The sequence below is a fragment of the Polyergus mexicanus genome, unplaced genomic scaffold (assembly GCF_030449975.1).
Source record: "Polyergus mexicanus isolate NDT 795.1 unplaced genomic scaffold, iyPolMexi1.0 SCAF_17, whole genome shotgun sequence".
In the NCBI taxonomy this organism is placed as follows: Eukaryota; Metazoa; Arthropoda; class Insecta; order Hymenoptera; family Formicidae; genus Polyergus; species Polyergus mexicanus.
The window spans coordinates 6,202,857-6,221,125 of NW_027223337.1; the positions used below are offsets into that span (position 1 = coordinate 6,202,857).

General features: G+C 35.7%; 1 protein-coding gene across 5 annotated transcripts in view; it reads left to right on the forward strand.

Annotated features, from left to right (window-relative positions):
* Positions 1 to 18,269, forward strand: part of LOC138940712 (zinc finger protein 608) — a 189,384-nt gene that overhangs the window by 74,117 nt on the left and 96,998 nt on the right. For 4 of the 5 annotated variants that reach the window (XM_070309839.1, XM_070309840.1, XM_070309837.1 and 1 more), the window contains exon 2: positions 4,208 to 4,349. The gene's annotated coding sequence lies outside the window, so the exon portion shown is untranslated. Of the gene's footprint in view, positions 1 to 2,550; positions 2,570 to 4,207; positions 4,350 to 18,269 lie in introns of those variants that run through there. The other variant, XM_070309841.1, reaches the window with a different exon arrangement.

Here is an 18,269-nt window from a genome sequence, read left to right on the forward strand (position 1 = left end):
AAGCGCCTTTTAACCGTTCTTTTCATCACGCTTGGTGTAAATGCGACAAATCGTCCGTCAAACAAGATTAAATACCATCGTGTGGACGATCGCGCGTAAATGGTCTTTGAATGTAAAGACCGCGAGAGCGTGATTCGGTGATGTGTCAAGAGTACGTTCTTTTGTTCTCATTGACATTAAATATCGGTTGAAATAAATAAAAATGAAATTTAATATATTCGTTAATCAATGATATTAATTCTCAGTTCTCCATGTATATATTTAGCGATATTTTAATGTTATGTTGATGATTATTGAAAGTTATGTTAAGAAAAATGTTATAAAATATGACGTTCTCTCTCTCTCTCTCTCCCTCTTTCTCTCCCTTATATGTATATTCTTATCATCTTCTTATCTTTGATATACGAGCTTTCTTTATCTTCTATTTATTTATTCAGTTTTCGTTGCTTTGTTGATCTTTAAACATTGTGATCATTATTTTATTTCACAAAAATTAAGAAAGACGAAGCGAAGCGAAAAAAATTTAAATAGCCAGGATATTACGAAATTCTAGTTGTATGGCCTTTTGTTGTACTGTAGTCACATTCCTGATTCCAATGTACGTCGATCAAAAGATTTGCAGTTTTCATGGTCGGCCATGTCGCCGATCATTGTAAACGAGCTTTCGAAAGCCCTTCGAGAGAGTCATCCCCTTTCCCCTTCTCCAATCGTGAAGCTCTATCATTCGCTGCCGATGAAGCTGCCATCGATTGTCACGATCGAACGATTATTATCCTCGACACACTGTGTTCGTGTATCGGATCTGTCGCAGTGATCAATTGCACGAGAATCGACATTTGTCCGCCGTCATATCTCGCTCCCGATTTATAACACCGATTTTTTATTTCAATCCCTCGAGATGCGTTAGTATTCAATCGAATTGCTCGTGAAAACAATTCTCTCGTAAATTTTACTTAAAGATGATTGAGAGAGATGAAATTTTGATTAATTTTTCATGACTTTTACTACGGTCAACTTTTACAAAGAAAAGCGACTCCAAATCCGATAAAATTGCTCAAACGTCATTCAATAAATTTTGAATATGCGTGTCATTATTAAAATAAATAATCTATCAACATTTTTTGTATATATATATATATTTATTTAGACACAAAAATTTAATAAATACTTGAAAGTTTAGAAATATATATTTACAGCCATATTGGCGAATTGACATATATTTTCTTTCCCGAAAGGAAAAATAAACTAGGCGAAAATGTGTCGAAACTACGGAAATCCGGTCATCAGGGAAATTTCAGACAATACAAAGTGTCGAGTTTATGGGAGACGGCCGAGCTGGATATTACAAAGATTAACTCGTGTTGAAAACGCAATGCGCTTACAAGCTCCGGTAAAAGGAGCGTAAAAAGTATGAAGAGCATGGTGTGCATGGAAGGAGGCGATACAGCGTGTCGTAGGAAAGCAGTTGATGTTGTATCGCACGCGCGAGTCGTAGACAGGCGGGACGAGCTCGGGGGGGATTGCCGGGAGAGAAGAGAATCGTCGCGGCATGAATAATGTATCGCGAATATTGTAGCCGGTCTCGGGACAGCTGCTGTCAGTGGCCAATTACAGGCGGCTTATAAAACAAATAAATCGACCGGCCGAGCGATTGCGCATAAATTAAGACCGCGGCCTCTGCTCGACTTAACCGGGCTTTCTAGGAGTTGAACCACGGTTTGTCATCATCCTCGTCGTCGTTGTCGTCGTCGTTAACGCTCATTGTCAGATGCATCGAGTGGGTTGAATTACGCGTCACGAGAAACGCGTCACGTTGGTTAAATCGGGAGACTCGTCGTCTTTTGCTTCAATTAAGTCGATCAAGAAGTTCAAAATTAATTATCTAGAATTGACGATTTATGGAAGCGCGCGATTTACGCAAAGTTAAATAAGTAAAGAAAAAAAGTCGACTCCGAAGATTAAATAATTGTTTCTATTGCTTGCAAATGTATGACGAAATAATTCGTCAAATATCACGTATATATATATACCGATTTTACACGTTAGCACATTTTTTAACGTTGGGATTCAACGACGAAACTCGCGCGAAAAAAGGCTTTCCTCGATCATAACGCCGGGAATGAATATCGGAGTAACGAGAATCCAATAATGTCGCTCCCATTAAACGTCAACGGTACGTAATTACTCGGAGGCTCTCGTTGGAAAGTTGTGGCAAAAATCAATCGTTCTGGCGCGAGCGCGGCCGCCGAGAGCAAAGCAGCCATATACGCGAGAGAATAGATTGAATTTTTAGAATGAAACTCGTCGTATTGTATATTTGTATTCACGCGCGCCTGTTACGTGTATATCGCGCTTTCCTCACTATCGATATACATACGCTCGCGAGCTTCCGTTTATGGAATATTCGTGCATTCGAGTAACGAATAATCCATATTTACGAATAACTTTACATATCGATGAGCCAGCCGTGTGGCGCGATTGCCAATCATTTGACTACAGCGAAGCGTCGCGTTCGTATTGATACAGTGTTGCGTGATGATAAGCAAGTATTAAAACCTGTATAATTTCGGTGAGTACATTGCAATAATAGCGAGCGAAACTCATATATTTATACGCGATAATGATATTGTAATAGTTCGATTTCTGCAAATGTGCCATTTGTAGTTTCATATTGTACTCTCTAAGTAATAATCTCTCTTTCGAGATAAATCTATGATATATGTATGTATATTTGAACACGATCAGCGCGAAAGTAACGTCAGTGAAATTACATCTGCGATGCGTAAATAAAATTCTTTTCCTTCATCGCTAAATCTCGCGCGTTCAATTTTTGAAACAGCGTATTATTATCGCGTTTATCTTCGTGTCCGTCTTTTCATTGGGATGAGATGTCGCAAAATATTCGATGGCTACGAGAGCAAACTGATTCATAGGAAAAATCTCGTTAAACCTCGAAAATATTTAACTTGCGAGAGTAAAAGAATCCGAAAGACATTTTGCCGCGGTACGAACGTAATCACGCGGTCGTAAAAATGGAAAAGTATTCTTCGACGAGTTTTCATTATCGACAGTTTAATGTTTTGCATTCGGAACGGTGTCCTTACCTGTCGTACAATTTCCGCTACTTGGTCGATATCGGTGTAACGAACGAATACGTGTACGAGTGCGAACGTGAACGCGTGTTGACGTATCACGTACGAAAGTAATTTAGCACCAAATAGTCGCCGATTTCCGAGAAGTTACGATCTTGCAAACGGCGACTATATTTTGCTTAATTCTGTCATAATTAAAATCCGCTCGACCCTCATGATATTATTAGATTCCGTGAATGCATCGATAGAAAGATTCTTTTATACATGTGCAACATTATGTCATCAAATTTAATTGCGTTATGCAAAACACCATTATCATGTATTTTCGCAATCAAATTAATGAGATTTTGTTACATTATTCTGATATATTTGACGAAGTTAAAAAATTACAAAGTAAAATTCATCTATAAATTGCTTTCATGACCGTCATTTCTGACTGTTTATAAATATTGTAGTTAAATCAACATTTAAATCAGACAAATATTTTCACGCGATGTTAACGTTACAATGTAAAACGATCCTTAAATTTTATTTGACTCGGGTTGAATGAGATAAAAGCACATTATTATTCGAGCGACACGACTCGCTCGTTTCGAGAATAAATTCATACGAGTACTTACGAATAACAAGCGATGGTAGCAGATTTATATGAATACTTGCGAGCAAACTCTCTCATCGTCTGATCGCGGCTTTATTCCAAATATGGCCACACCTGAAGTTCGCGTACATTTTATTCGTCAGGTGTAAACTGGTCGCGATGTATTCTCAATTTATTCGTGCCGAAGTTTGCGAACAGCTTGTTGGGGACAACTCATGAGCAGTTACAAACTTCTTTCCCTACCTTATTAATATGTAGAGTTCTCAATCGAAACTTCAAAATCCAGATTTTTGTTCGCTTTAACAGCTAAACTCGAAATATCTATTAATTTTGTATATTTTAAGCGCAAGTTTAATTTAAAGGTCAATTAAAAAATTTGTGCAATATTAAAGGTTAACGTAAAATTTTCTTACTTTAATTGTCATTCGATCGAAGAAAAGATAGAAAAGAAAATTCTTAATGAAGACTTTTGTTCATTTTATTATCTAAACATGAGTTTCAAATTTTATGTTCGCAGTCGAGACATTGGCAAAGATGAAACAATTTCCGAAGAAGAGAGGATGAAGCTTCGTCGCTTAAAGATCGGATTCAGGATGTCAAAGGATAATGCACCGTTATTTTCCCAACCAAAGGCAAGAAAATTAAGTCGCGACTTTAAGGTGAGGATAAGTAAATGTTTGTAGTTGTAATCTCGAATTACTTCTATTTAATTTCTCTCGATGTCGTTTACATCGATGATGTTTATATAGATTGTTTTTCTCGCTTGCCTTTCAATATTTTTTCAATATATATATGAGTTCGAAGGCATTATTACGCTTTATAATAAAACGCCATTATTTTAATCGATTAATCTTTAAAACATATTACGTTAGTTTTCAATTATAATTTATGAATGGTTGATTGAAAACATCATAGTTAGTTTTTTTTTTTTTTTTTTGTAATTGAACGTAATTAAATTTTAGGAAAACTTGACAATTTTCAACAGATCTATAATTGATTTTTACGAGAGGCTTGTAATGAATTTTGATTCCCTTGATTGATATTCTCTATTTTTACTTAACCGAGATAGTTTATAGTATTTTTAAGAGAATCCGCGCGCGCACTTTCGCGAAGAAATTTTCTAAATACAAGCACCTCTTCTCGGAAAAAAATTTACGTTCGACATTTTTCCCGTCGGCGGTTTCGCTATTAGTTCACTAGACAAAGGAGCAGTTTAACAGAACTTCGTTGCGCGATTCACGGAAGAAGTCGACACGTTGAAAGTTCTCTTAACGGCGATGAGCTTCTTTCCCTCTTTTCCGTGCCGCGGCAATTTTCATCCTCCCACAACTACGTTGCACGGTAAGATCTTTAATGGCTTCTAAAGAGAGAGAGAGAGAGAGAGAGAGAGAGAGAGATAGGAAGCTTTCGTCGGGAGCGCAGAACGAGAGAAGACGCGATATTCGAGAGAATGTCCTGTATTTCAGCTCGACTTTTAGTGTTCGGGTCGAGAACGTTTCCGTCGAGAACGCAATCTTCTTGTATTCGAAAGTTTTTACATTTAATTAAAATGAAAAATATGTTGTTCTTTTTCGCGTAAAATATTAGAAATTATCGATTCATATATTTCTCTGTGCTATCTTTTGTCCTTGGAATTAAATCACAATAGCGACCGTTGCGTTTGACGAGCGGCATCGATACTCGAAGGAGAACGATCGCTTCCGTACAATTTATTTCCAGTTATACCGGAGCAAGGTTATTAGAAGCAGCCGAGAGCCATTATAAGGTGCAAGCAACATCTGGAGTCGTTTCTGTGATTTATATCGGCGCGAGTCGAAGGTCTTCATTGATTTTATCGCATCGTCGAACATGCAGTTTGCACGTCGATCGAAATACACGTCGGATGAAAAATTATAATTGCCGTTGTACAAATAGGTTCTTCTCTCTGCCCTTCTTTGTCGATAATAAACCATGACATGGTGCACATGCGCGATAAAATGTCAACAGTGTAACGACATCAATATCAAATATCCGATGCTCGCCTCGTAAATCCGTGAATCCCATTTGCGTAAAAAATAAAAAAAAAGCCGGTTGAATTTATGAATGTTCTCGTTTAGTACAAACGCGACACCGTATGTTCTCCCTCTTTTGCTGTGTTAGTCTCGACAAGAGAAGTTCGGATGAATTCAACAAAATTTGAAACTACGGAAAATGCGGAGTAGTTCGATTCAATCATCTTTTTTGAATCGCGGTTGAAAAGCCATACAAAAGATTGGAACAATTTTCCATGTATGCGTAAATCGAAACTTATTATTTCTTTTTGAGGCTTTTCAAAGTTTTTTAAAAATTTTGAAATTAAAGTTTATTTATAAAATATATTTAGAGAATTACATATTTTATATATATATAAGCATGTATGTAAAACATAAAAAATTAAAAATATTTTTTTTGATTACTTGTACTTATTGTTAGTATTCGCTCTATCACATTTACGTCGCAGAGCGAATAAACTACACGGAGTGTAATATTTTATTGTCAGAATGTACGAGAGCTCCCTACATATTTATCGACCGCGACGTGATTTGAATATGCGCCGCTGCCTTTAATGCATCCTCATTGCATTACGCTTATGGTACGGTAGCGAAGCTCAGAGATGCTAGAATATGAGTCGATTACCGTTATTATGAATTACCATCCATTTTGTAAATTGGTGTAAAGTATGAATAGAAAGTAGAAGAATTCACTTGTGAGAGTCGATGTGACTTATGTATTCAATTGTTTGAAAAATTTGTCTCGCGAGCTGTTTATTGAATTAAAAGAAATCAATTAGTACGCGTAAAAATAGTGCTAATAAAGGGAAAAAAAAAACATAAAAATGTTAATATATTAACAAGCTGACAAAAATAATTTTTCTTATTTCTGTAGATCTACTTTTTTGAAAATTAAAAGTGAAAGATACAATAATAATTCTTTAACTTAAATAACTATTTTATTATCATTTCACCTGCATATAAATAGAAATAAATCTAATTTTAAGATTGCCTCGATTTACAAATGTGTAAAGATACGCGTTGTTGCGGAAATAAGCCCATTAATTGCGAATTTATGTCGAATCGCGGTAGCCATTGAGCTCATCGAGCGCCAACGAACGCAACTCTCTGTCTCATTTACGGGCAATTAACGCGCAGCGCAACGCGCGGAGATTAATAAACACGCGACGCCCACGCGGAAGGCAGACAGAAGGTACGAGACGGGTATAATTTAGCGGCGGTCACGAGGGGGAGAGTTAATTGAGAATGATCGACTCTCCTCGCTGCGTGGCGCGGCTGGAATAAATAAATGGCAGTCGGTTCGAGACGCGTATCGCATCGCCGTATCTTCCTCGTCTTATTTTACCCGCTTCGCGGCGCGGCGCGTTTCTCATGATTCCAATTTTTCCTTCGCGCCGACACGATAAAGAGACCACTCCACCGCCTCGAAACAAGATTGATCGCGCGAAGCGTGCTCGTGAACGCCACGAGGGAGGATGCGAAAACACTCGTGCTCATCTCGATTTTCGAAAGGGAACGGAGGGAGATGAAATTAAATTTTTTTTTATTCAGAGGGACTCTATGAAATAATTCCTTATTAAGGAAATATTTGTTTTACACGAAATGTGTTTAAATATATATGAGAAGAATTAATATTCTTTATTTATAATAGTGCGAAATTAATCATGCAATGTTGATTTATTTTATGGATTATATAGATGGTTTTAGAATTATTATTACTTTTTTCAACTGTGCGTAGGCATAGATTAATGCGAAATTTAGATTCAACGTCAAGTTGATCAAAGAATCTGATGGATGAAAGGAAAACCGAAAAATTCGCTCAATCTTAAATATTAAAGCGAGGAACGAATAAACTCTTGTTTGCTTTTAAAAATATACAAATGTAGCATAAAATAACTCGACTCCGAGGCATTTAGAATTCTCGCGCCCTCTTCTTAAATTGTTCTCTTTCGATTGTTCTACCAATTACCAAATCCTTTATATATATACGATACGAAAGGGAAAGTGCGAGAGATTGAGCACTGGTAAAATGAGATGACGAGAAGGGTGATATGAGGTAATGGAGTGAGGGATAGCGAGGGGGAATACGAGGGAGAGAGAAAGAAAGAAGGATGGATATATACACAGTGGGAAGGGGCGATCATGGAGGTACAATAGAAGCAATACGGGTAGACGAAGATGAAAGGAACTCTCTTCGTTGAGTTCTGCTTACAGGAGAGCAGGTAAATCCGGATGGATTTATAAAAGACCGCGCGTATATCCAACGTAGATGGAACTATATCGATACCATCGTGTGGCAGCGGCGTCGAATCATTAAACCACGTCTCATTTAGCGTAGAACGCAGTTTTGTAGAACGCCGGTGTGTCCTAACCACAGACAGATGCTCTCAACGAGTTCTAAATAAAGCGAGATAAACCGCGGTGAACGTGTAAGAGGTTTTTGCATAAACTCGTTGTGTTAAATTGTTCTTCTCGCCTCGGTCTAGCATCGTTTTAATGATCTTTTGACTAGCAATCATAGTCGAAAGCACTTGTAGAGTGTCATTTCGTATCTATTATGGAGAACACACCGTTAAATAAGCTACTTTTGAAAAAATAAAAAATTTCGCGATTCTGATTTTATCTAAATATCTGCACAGATCTATTTCAATGAAATCGATAAAACTTAAGCATCTCAAAAGCAATTAGCTTTAAAACGACCGACAATTATATCGGCAAATTTAGATCGTTTTTAACGCGATAAAAGACATTCCAATTATATTAATATGAAACTCAATTTATCATGCCAATAAAAGAAATGTTCTTGTTAACAGTTTATCTGCATTGTAGATTGATTTCAATAAATACATTTATATCTTGTTTCAACATATTTGTATCTCTATCTAAAAATATTTGCAAAAAGAGATCGAAAAGTATCGGGATTTAAATAATGTATTCATTCATTATCTGATAAATTGAATTTTCTTTACATAAATAAAAGATAGCTTTTACTTTTGAACAATATTGCAATATATATATATATATCGAGCTCGTCGATACCAGAGAGGAATAACTTCAAATATATTCTTGTTAGAGAGACACGTCCCACTTTCGCTCCGTATCGGCTTTATATTGTAATATATCCGTTCAGAACCTAATATACATTGAGTTTCCTTCGAAACGATTGATAAATCAGATATCCGAATCATAATATGGGATAAGTTGGCCGATGTTGTAAAGAGGTAGATTCAAATTTCTTTGTGCTACATAAAAGATTTGGCGTGTTGCGACGCCACTGCCGGATAATATCTTAAGATTTAAACAACGTTTATAGAGAATATATCGAATTTCTTAAGAGATTCGCGTATAAAATCTCATCACCATACTGTAATCTAATTTTTCTTTTTTATGTAAAAAAATTTCCTCGTCTCTTATCCATTATGGCATTATAGATTTTATTAATCTTAGAAAATTGTGTGTATGTGTGTGTGTTACGTAATAAATTTTTCAAGTATATATCTTGTTTCAAATTACGTTATAATATATCTGAAACCTATATCGAATGTCGGAAAGAGGAATTTTGAAATATTGCTGACAATGAAACGAGGAGGACAGCTTTCTCTTGTTCATTAAATCGCTATCGCGTTATATAGTCTAATTAATTTTGTAGAAGGTTAAAAATCTCCATTTATAATATATTTATTTACGACTTGAAATATAATCTGAAGATTTCTTATATAACAACATGTATTAAAAATATATCTCATTTACATTATATATATATGTCAAATTTTTTATGTAAATTTTGTCATTTTTTTACATCATACTTGTGTCATATAAAAACGTGTTTTCTTCGAATATACAGGCTGCTCACCGATAGCCTGATAACAAAAATGTATTTTTTTATTTTGACGTGTTTTATCGATACTTTAATTATCCTCTTATCTCTAGACGCAAATAGCCTTTACAAGAGAAAAGAACCTTTTACCGTTATTATTTTTACATCAACAATCGAAGATATTTTCTATTTTGACGTACGTACAACATTGTTATATCAATGCTCCAACTATTTCCCTATTTTTACCAATATTTTTTTTCTCTAAGGAAACCGGATTCGTTAAAAGTTTCTATTATTGTAACGTTAAAGATTTATATTATGTTATCGTGTTATGTTCTATTTATAGCTCGACAATCAAACGTATAATTGATTTATTTTTTTCAAATATATATTTGAATTATATTTCAACAATATATCAGGTTCGATCAATAGTCGAAAAATATTTTGTATATCTCTCCGAATCCAAATATCTCCTTATTAAAGCAAGAGCGACTTATCCTCCGCATGCTACGCCACTGTCAGGTCGTATTGGCCGCCGGCGGTGGAAGGGACCGGCGATGCCTCAGTAAACGCCAAGCGCTCGAACCATCGATGCCATGGCGAAGCAGTTTATGAGAGAGAGAGAGAGAGAGAGAGAGAGAGAGAGAGAGACTCGCAATAAGAGAACCGGTGTTGATCCCAACATCGATGAAACGCTGATCGACGTAGCCGATGGCTTGTTGTCCGTGACTCGATTCGCCCGATGATTTCCGGTGTCGCGAGAATCGTTCAACAGTGCAGCAGGAACCGACGACTTCCACCGGGAAATCCTATTTACTCGCGCGCGCGCGTGTGTTACATTTCTATATGGTACGTATATGTGAAGTATACACAATCTCGTCTCTTTGGGAGTGCGCGTACGTCACGTATGTGTGTGCTTGAGTCGTGTTACAATCGTGTTGCGCAATAGTGACGATACTTTTGCGTACGCATAACGTTTGTTATCACCGCATGTACGTGTCCCTGTGTGCGTGGTTTTTTTTTTTTGTGTGTATCAAATTGGCTACACATACACGACAACGCGATCGACGGAGAGGTGCGCGACTGGTTGTGTTGTCTTCCTCGGATACGGATGCTGTTGGAGTAGCGGCGCCTCTACAGATTCAGGCACGTAGAGAGAGGGAGGGAGAGAGAGCCATCCACACATATGTATCACGACGAATGAAACCGCGCACGCATGCGCGTAACGTGAAAACTGCCGGTCCTCTGCTGCTCCATCGTTTTCTCCTCTTCGCTCCTCTTCCATTTCTCCCGTTGTCTCTCTCATTTCGTTGTTCCTTTCTCTCTTGCTTCTCCTCCCTCCCATTGGATTACCTCACGGACAAAGGATACGTAAACGGGGATATACGCGCTGGATAAACTTCATTGGGGTTCCCTCTCCCTCTCTTTCTCTCTCTCTCACCGACTCACCGCCCCGTCGACGACTATATAGGTATTGTTCCTTGCTTTGCTCTGCTTTACTCTATTCCGCACCCCGTGCACCGTGCCGGGGTGATGGTGTGTGTTCGATAAGTGCAGTCGACGCAAAGATTTTCCCCCGGAGGGAAACAAAAATCTTTGTTAATCTTAGGCGTGTTGAGGTCGGAAAGACTCCATTTTCTTAGTTTGACGAAACTGTCTTAACGTTGTCTGTTATTTTTATCTTCTCTCTCTCTCTCTCTCTCTCTCTCTTTCTTTTTTTCTATCTCTTCTATATTTTCTCTGGATAAAACGAGACACGAGAGAAAAGAGAGAGCCGAGTCTAGGAAAATTGCTTGAAAGCTTTTGTGTACCCGACAAATATTGTTCTTGTAAATTTATACTTGTATAGGATATTCCGTGTCATATATACTTTGTGTCCATGGACTATTTAGTTTGCAGTAGATTTCTCTTTAACAAATAAAGAGAAAAGTTTTTTTTACAATTGTTTAGATACGAATACGTATAATACTTGATTTGAAGATATAAAAATCTAAAAATATATCGCGCATTTTTTATTATAGTAATTCTTAATTTTAAAGAACTATTTAAATCATATATTATAAATAAAAATGAATCTTTTTGCCAAAAATTCTAACTCATTGTTAGAAACATTTTTAGAAACTTCTGTCGATGTAATTGTAGCAAATCGATATCTCGGATTACGTAGTGTACGATACTGGTCTTAAATATTTATGAGATAATCTCCTTTACACTTTAAGTAATGCCATTCGTATATATTCCCCATCCAATAAGATCCTTCTTCGTGCCTCGTAGCTTCTTCTCCCGCTTAATGAAGCGGCAGTTTGCTCCGTCACATGTGTACACGATTTTGCTCTAGGCCGTGTTTAATGGAGATTCCTCCTGGCCTCCTGGTATCGATCGTAGACGTGACAGATAGATGCCTAGGACGATAGTAATAGGATCAATCGCGGCCGGCACATCTGCGGCCCCTATATAACTTATAATGCTGTCGCAAGTTATGACGATCGAGCGGGCGGTGCGTTATACGTATTATACGCGTGCACGTACAAGATTACACGAGAAAACACACATATACGCACATACAAGACATTATTACACGACGAACCCAGAAAAGTTTTATCGGTCGGGCTTTGATGCTTTATAATACGATGAAATTGTTGAAAGAATCGGTTTCACCAAGCGAGCGCGACAGTACAATATTATACGAAAAAAATTATTTTCCAAATACATAATACTTATCTCAAACAGTCACGTCCATTTTCACTTTAAATTTATAATGTAAATCTGTTTATTTCGAATACAAATATGATTCTTCATTGATTACTTCGAAACATGTCACACGCAATGAAAAGTATCATATTTCACGGAAACTGGATATTTAATTGGTTAGAGATATTATAGATGTAGAAATCCTTGAATGTGTGTGCTATCCGTATCATCAGATAATATTAAATCTTATTTAATATAAATATTAAAAGTAAAATTAATTTTACATATATTTATAATTGCAAAGTATTATTTTCTCGGTTTAACTTTTTCGAATTCATGAATCGGCAAAGTGGTTTGACACTGGTTTCGTCGTCAATTTCTTATTATGCTTGTATATTTAGAAACATTATTTTGTTTCAAAACTGATCAAATCAATGATATATTGCACTTAAATTGTATTTTTTGTATTATTTATTATTTTATGTAAATCATATTCGAATTGTATAAATTTAAAAACTTTTAGTCTGCATATTTTCATGAATTAAAATATGAAAATATAATATATAATATTCCATTTTCTCTGCATAATGTTATGCTGTAAATAATAAATCTTTCTTTCATAAGCATTCTCAATAAATACATTTACAGATATAAATACATATCTATATTAATTAACAATTTGATTGGCAATTATTTTAATTTGTTCAAATTTAATATCTAGTAATTTCGTAACAGCATAATGGACGTTGCGAATATCTTTGTAGGGGAAAAAAAAAAAATTAAAAGAACTGATTATTCGCGGTGCAACTGCGATAATTATGTTGTTTCCTTTGTAACGACGAATTGATTTCTCTGAAGCAATCATCGCGCAATAATCATATAATATTCGCAAAAATTGCGATTCTTGTCAACGACGATAGACGCAGAAGCGTCGTGGCATTAAATTGACTCGCCGACTGGTTTATTACATAAAATTCCAGATATTCCAGCTATGCTATGAGATTGACCGTTCGTATATTTCTATTCGAAATCGAACGATCGTAATTATTGTATTTAAACGCTCTTACCGACGAATCACTTGAAAGCTTGTCCATTACGGAACTTGTCTTTTCAACCTGCTGAGTATGGTTGCTGTATTGACTTTACCTATATTGACACAAATGTCGAAGGGAATATCGATGTTTGCTTCGGAGAAATCAATAAATATTTTTTAACGAGATGATTACTATACGCGAGTTTACCATAATCAGAACTTTTACGAGTTTTTGGAAATATCGAACGCGCATATATATACAAAAAAGAAAATATTAAATATATATACAAATATAATAGAATTAAAGTGTTTATGATTTCTAGTTAATTAGCAATATTGATATTTCATATTTTGTCGGTGTGTATATGTAGTAGGGTGCATATTATAATATACATAGATATAGTAGTATTTGCAGGACATACGAAATTTTGCTAAGATATCAAACAGAATATGTCGGATACATGTCGATACCTGGATATATTGATAATATTATTGAACATTCCTATCAGCGCAGGTAAGGAAATATCATCGTGACCGGCGTCGTTGAGATTTTCCTTTTCGAAACTTTCTGTCACGAAGGTGATTTATGAGCGGGTCTTGAGATATTTTTTGTAAAAAAAATATCTTTATGAGATTACCTTTATAAATACGACAAAAAAGCACGACCTCTCTCGTTGCGGAAATATACTTACAGCTGTTCGGTTTGTCCCTCGTAAGCGGCAGGGAGATTGAGTAAGGTAAGAAGACGCCGGGAGAATGTTTCTCTTGTTCCGACAGGCGTGGAAATGAATTCACGGCAAAAGTTTGTCTTATTCCGCGCGAGCGATAGTTAAGCGAGAAACCAAGTTCCTCTTGTGTCTCGCGCGCTTTCAGCGCTCGGAAACGGAAGCGTCTCTAACCGAAGGTTTACACGAGATAAAAGAGACGAGGAGATATTGGAGAATAGTTTCGTAGGAAGCGGGAGCGTCTTTCACGATCGTGCGTCAGAAAAATCTCTTGTAACGGTGCTGGTTTGCTTCAAACTACTATCTTCGATACGGGATACGTTGAAGTTTTATTCAACTGTTTTTTCCATGCTTTTCTAAAATTCCTATATTTTAGTTCTATTTTATATTCTACGATAGAATACGAGACAGATTCTGTAGGTGATACGTGAGATAAATTGTATATTTCTGGATATGCGAGAAGCAAAAGTTCGCCAGTGATATGTTTATTTTATAGATTATATATCGCGTCTCTCTCTCTCTCTCTCTCTCTCTCTCATAAATTAATATTAGAAATAACGATAATGAGATAACATTCACTTGTGTATCAATGGGATTTTCAAGCAATTTAAACGCATTCTTTGCGAAAATGACGATAGGTAAAGTACCCAAGTATACGCTTGCTTTGCTAATGATCACGGTCACGTATAAAAAGCCGATGATAAATTATGCACGAAGAATGCACGGGAGAATTAACGCTCATGTTTACGCTTGATTTTTCGCATACACAACATCTTACGCGTAATAACGTTTTTACGATATTTCATCTATGTATGAGCAGTAATAGAGTAAGGACCTGGAAATTACAGAGGAAGAAAAAATGAAAGAGAGACTTGCGATGTCTTTTATTATTCACGTGATGTTGATTACCGTTGGTATTTCGTATCACGAATGCTATTTTAGATCGATTCGTGCATGTGTCTTCCGCGGCATCTCCTCCCCTTTCCCCTCTCGATTCGTCATTATATGTATGTGGGGTCTTCTGGGTTCATCGCACTTCTGTTTGTCTGCGGGTTCTTCAATAAATTCAAAGTCTTCTTGAGAAAAATGTATGAAAGCACCAATGTGTGTGTGTGTATGTGTGCGTGTGAGTGTATGTGGTTTTAGAATTGTAAGTGATTGAAGATAAAAAGACTTTTACTATGCGAAAGAGAATCTATAAATCTTATCTCTTTTACTTTTAAATCGAATGTATTTTAAAACAATTTTTTAAATATATTTAATATATTTTTCTTACTTTATTATTTTTAATAGTAGAAATATATATATTTTATGTTGAAAATTAAAAAAAAAAGAAACTCAGTATTACTGCCATTCACTTAACGCTTACTGGGATTCTTTTGCCTTGCAATGACCGATTATGCTCTTTCATGGTAACAGAACCGAATCAATCGCCCGTCGACGACTCATATCTCTTTATTAAACGTGATAACTACGGTCAAACAAATAGTCGAGTAGATATTATCGAGTCGGTAGATGTTATTATCGATACGCGATACGTGTTACATAGATTGTGTGAACAGCGATAAGCTGGATTGTCGTTGAATGTGTGATATGTCCGTAGTGCTTTCTAAATATTGATTTATCGTCGCTCTTCTCTATCGTCGCTCTGGAAAATAATGGTTTTTTAACATTGTCGAATCTCATCGTACCGCTAAAATTATTTTAATATTTTAAACCTTTGCAAATTGCGTTGACGTTTAATAATATATATGGATAAAATACTATTTTACATCGAGATCAATCATTGAAAATGTGGCGAGCAAGTGTATTCCTTTTAAAATCCATCTTTTAATTTCTCTTAATAGGTAGAGATTGAAAAATCTTCACGCACAAAATTAATTGATTTTAGCTTTTCATTTTTCGGGAGATACAGAGTGAGAACTAATTTATGAATAAGTGGCGCATATTGTGCGCCAAGCAATTCTCGTTAATTCGTCGAAACGAGTTTCGACAAAGGATGACTTGACTGCCACGTATGATCTCGGAGATTTCGTCGTGGAGTCGTTGCTGCTCCGAATTTATTCGCCCTCGATGAACACCGAGGACGAAGCGTGTCGAAGAAGGGTCTCTCGCCCTCAGCATCGATCCACCAGGTGTTCTATATAGGTTTAAGGCGTAATTGTCGAGGGTCGGTAATGGATTCGTGTCAATGCGGAATCTCTTTTATGTTTCTCCTCCCTAAGAACGATTCACCGAGACGAGACGCTCCACCGTACAAACACATTATGGCAAATACCGTAAAAGATAATGCGCGCACGCTATTAGGTGCAAAAATAAATAATTATGGACGTGAGAACATTTTCTGAGATTTAAAAAACGTATATGGAACTGTTGCAAAGGCATGAAAAAAAAAAAAAAAAAAACTGTGCGAGACTGCAAGCAATTGAAACAAATTAATATTCCAAATTAAATATTTAATTATAGAGAATATATTATGTCTGTAAGGATAATAAATACGCAATCGGAGCTTTTCAGCAAATTTTTGATATTATCTTTGGCATATATTTATTTATTTTTTTATTTAATATCTATATATTTGAATCATATGAAGATCCTTTTATCCTTTCTTATATATAGACAGTTATTGGAAAGATACCGTAATATTATATGTTAAAATCCCGCGATAATTAATTTAATGTACGCGGGATGGAACGTAGCGGAATTCCAGGTGACCGGTGATAAATGCCTCGTTAAAAGTGCAATACGCGGCGAGAAGTGAAACACTGTTAGCGGAGTGACCATCGCCCACACGATGAGCACTCATTTTCCGCGAATGGCATCGTCGGGAACCATGCTGGCTGGCAGGAACCGAGTCCAACATATTTTTCAAGCTTCGAATACGTGCGCCAACTACGAACTTTCACGTTTTCCCGAGCGACGCGTTTCCGCGAATATGCATTTCCCTTTTCGGGAAAGAGGAAGAAGGAGAGAGAGCATAAAACTTTTTCGCTCGTTTACGGACGCTCGGAGGTTTTCGCGTGCAATTTCTTTGCCGTTGAGTCCCGCTCGCGCATATTTTTCCACACTTTATTCGCGACGCTTAATGGTCAAAGACGCCTTTGGCATTTAAACGCGCATTATAGGCCGCCGAACCGCGTGCGAGATATGGTGAAGGCTATAAAAGCGACGAGAGCCTTAAAACGTGTCCATGTAATTTGATGTTTATGTGAACGTTATTAAAGTGACCGCACCTTTTCGTCGATTATTATTAAATTGCGTTACGACTGTCTTCTCCTTTCATTCGTTACGTATAAAGTGCATCTTGATAATAAATTGTGTTCGAAATTTTGATTTCTCATTCGCGAAAGCAATTGATATCATTCAGTGAGTTGGAAATAAAAGGACGATTGTCCTGCGCATAAAAAATAAATAATTTTGTAAATTATTTAAAAATCGAAAGAGAAGAAACATTATGTGAAGATTAAAATGATATATATCGCATACAATAAAATAATAATTAATAGAATATGATAATAATTAATAGAATATGAAAAATTATAATGATCCGTTAAACAAATAAAATCTTTTATGATTACACACACACACACACACAGATATATATATATATATATACAATATGATTGTAAAAGATTTTATATATTTAACGAATCATTATAATATAAATGTATATATAATTTTATTGCACATTTTAATCATAAATTATCTGCCTATTTTTCCTATCACATTTTATTTGAATTTTATAATTAAACTATGAACTGAAAAGTGTTAATTGAAGTGTAGCAAATCTTTCTTTTAAAAAGAAAAAAAAAACACAGACAAAATATACTTTTATTGACTCTTTTATTGACAATGTATAAGTTTACTTTTGCACATAATTTTATAAGACTATTAATCCACTGACGGTGCATATTTTTAATTTAATCCGCATTATGGACTTTATGTTAAGACGAAAATTGTCATATTCAATAAACGATCAACTATATAGCTTAAAATATAAAAAAATATATAAAATATTCGAGAATATCTAGTTTAGACCTATTCCAAATTTTATGGTTCGTAATAACAATATAACGCTTATCTCTAAATGACACCATCGGCCGACTCATATATTATCATAGACATAAAACGATAAATTCAGACATATGCCATATATTTTCTATGGTATTGGGTGAAACTTTAATAAGAAGAAAGGGAAAATAACATTCTTTTACTTTACAATAAATTAATAGTTGCACTTTTCCTTTGATACTAAAGATAACAAGAGAAAAAATGACATGACA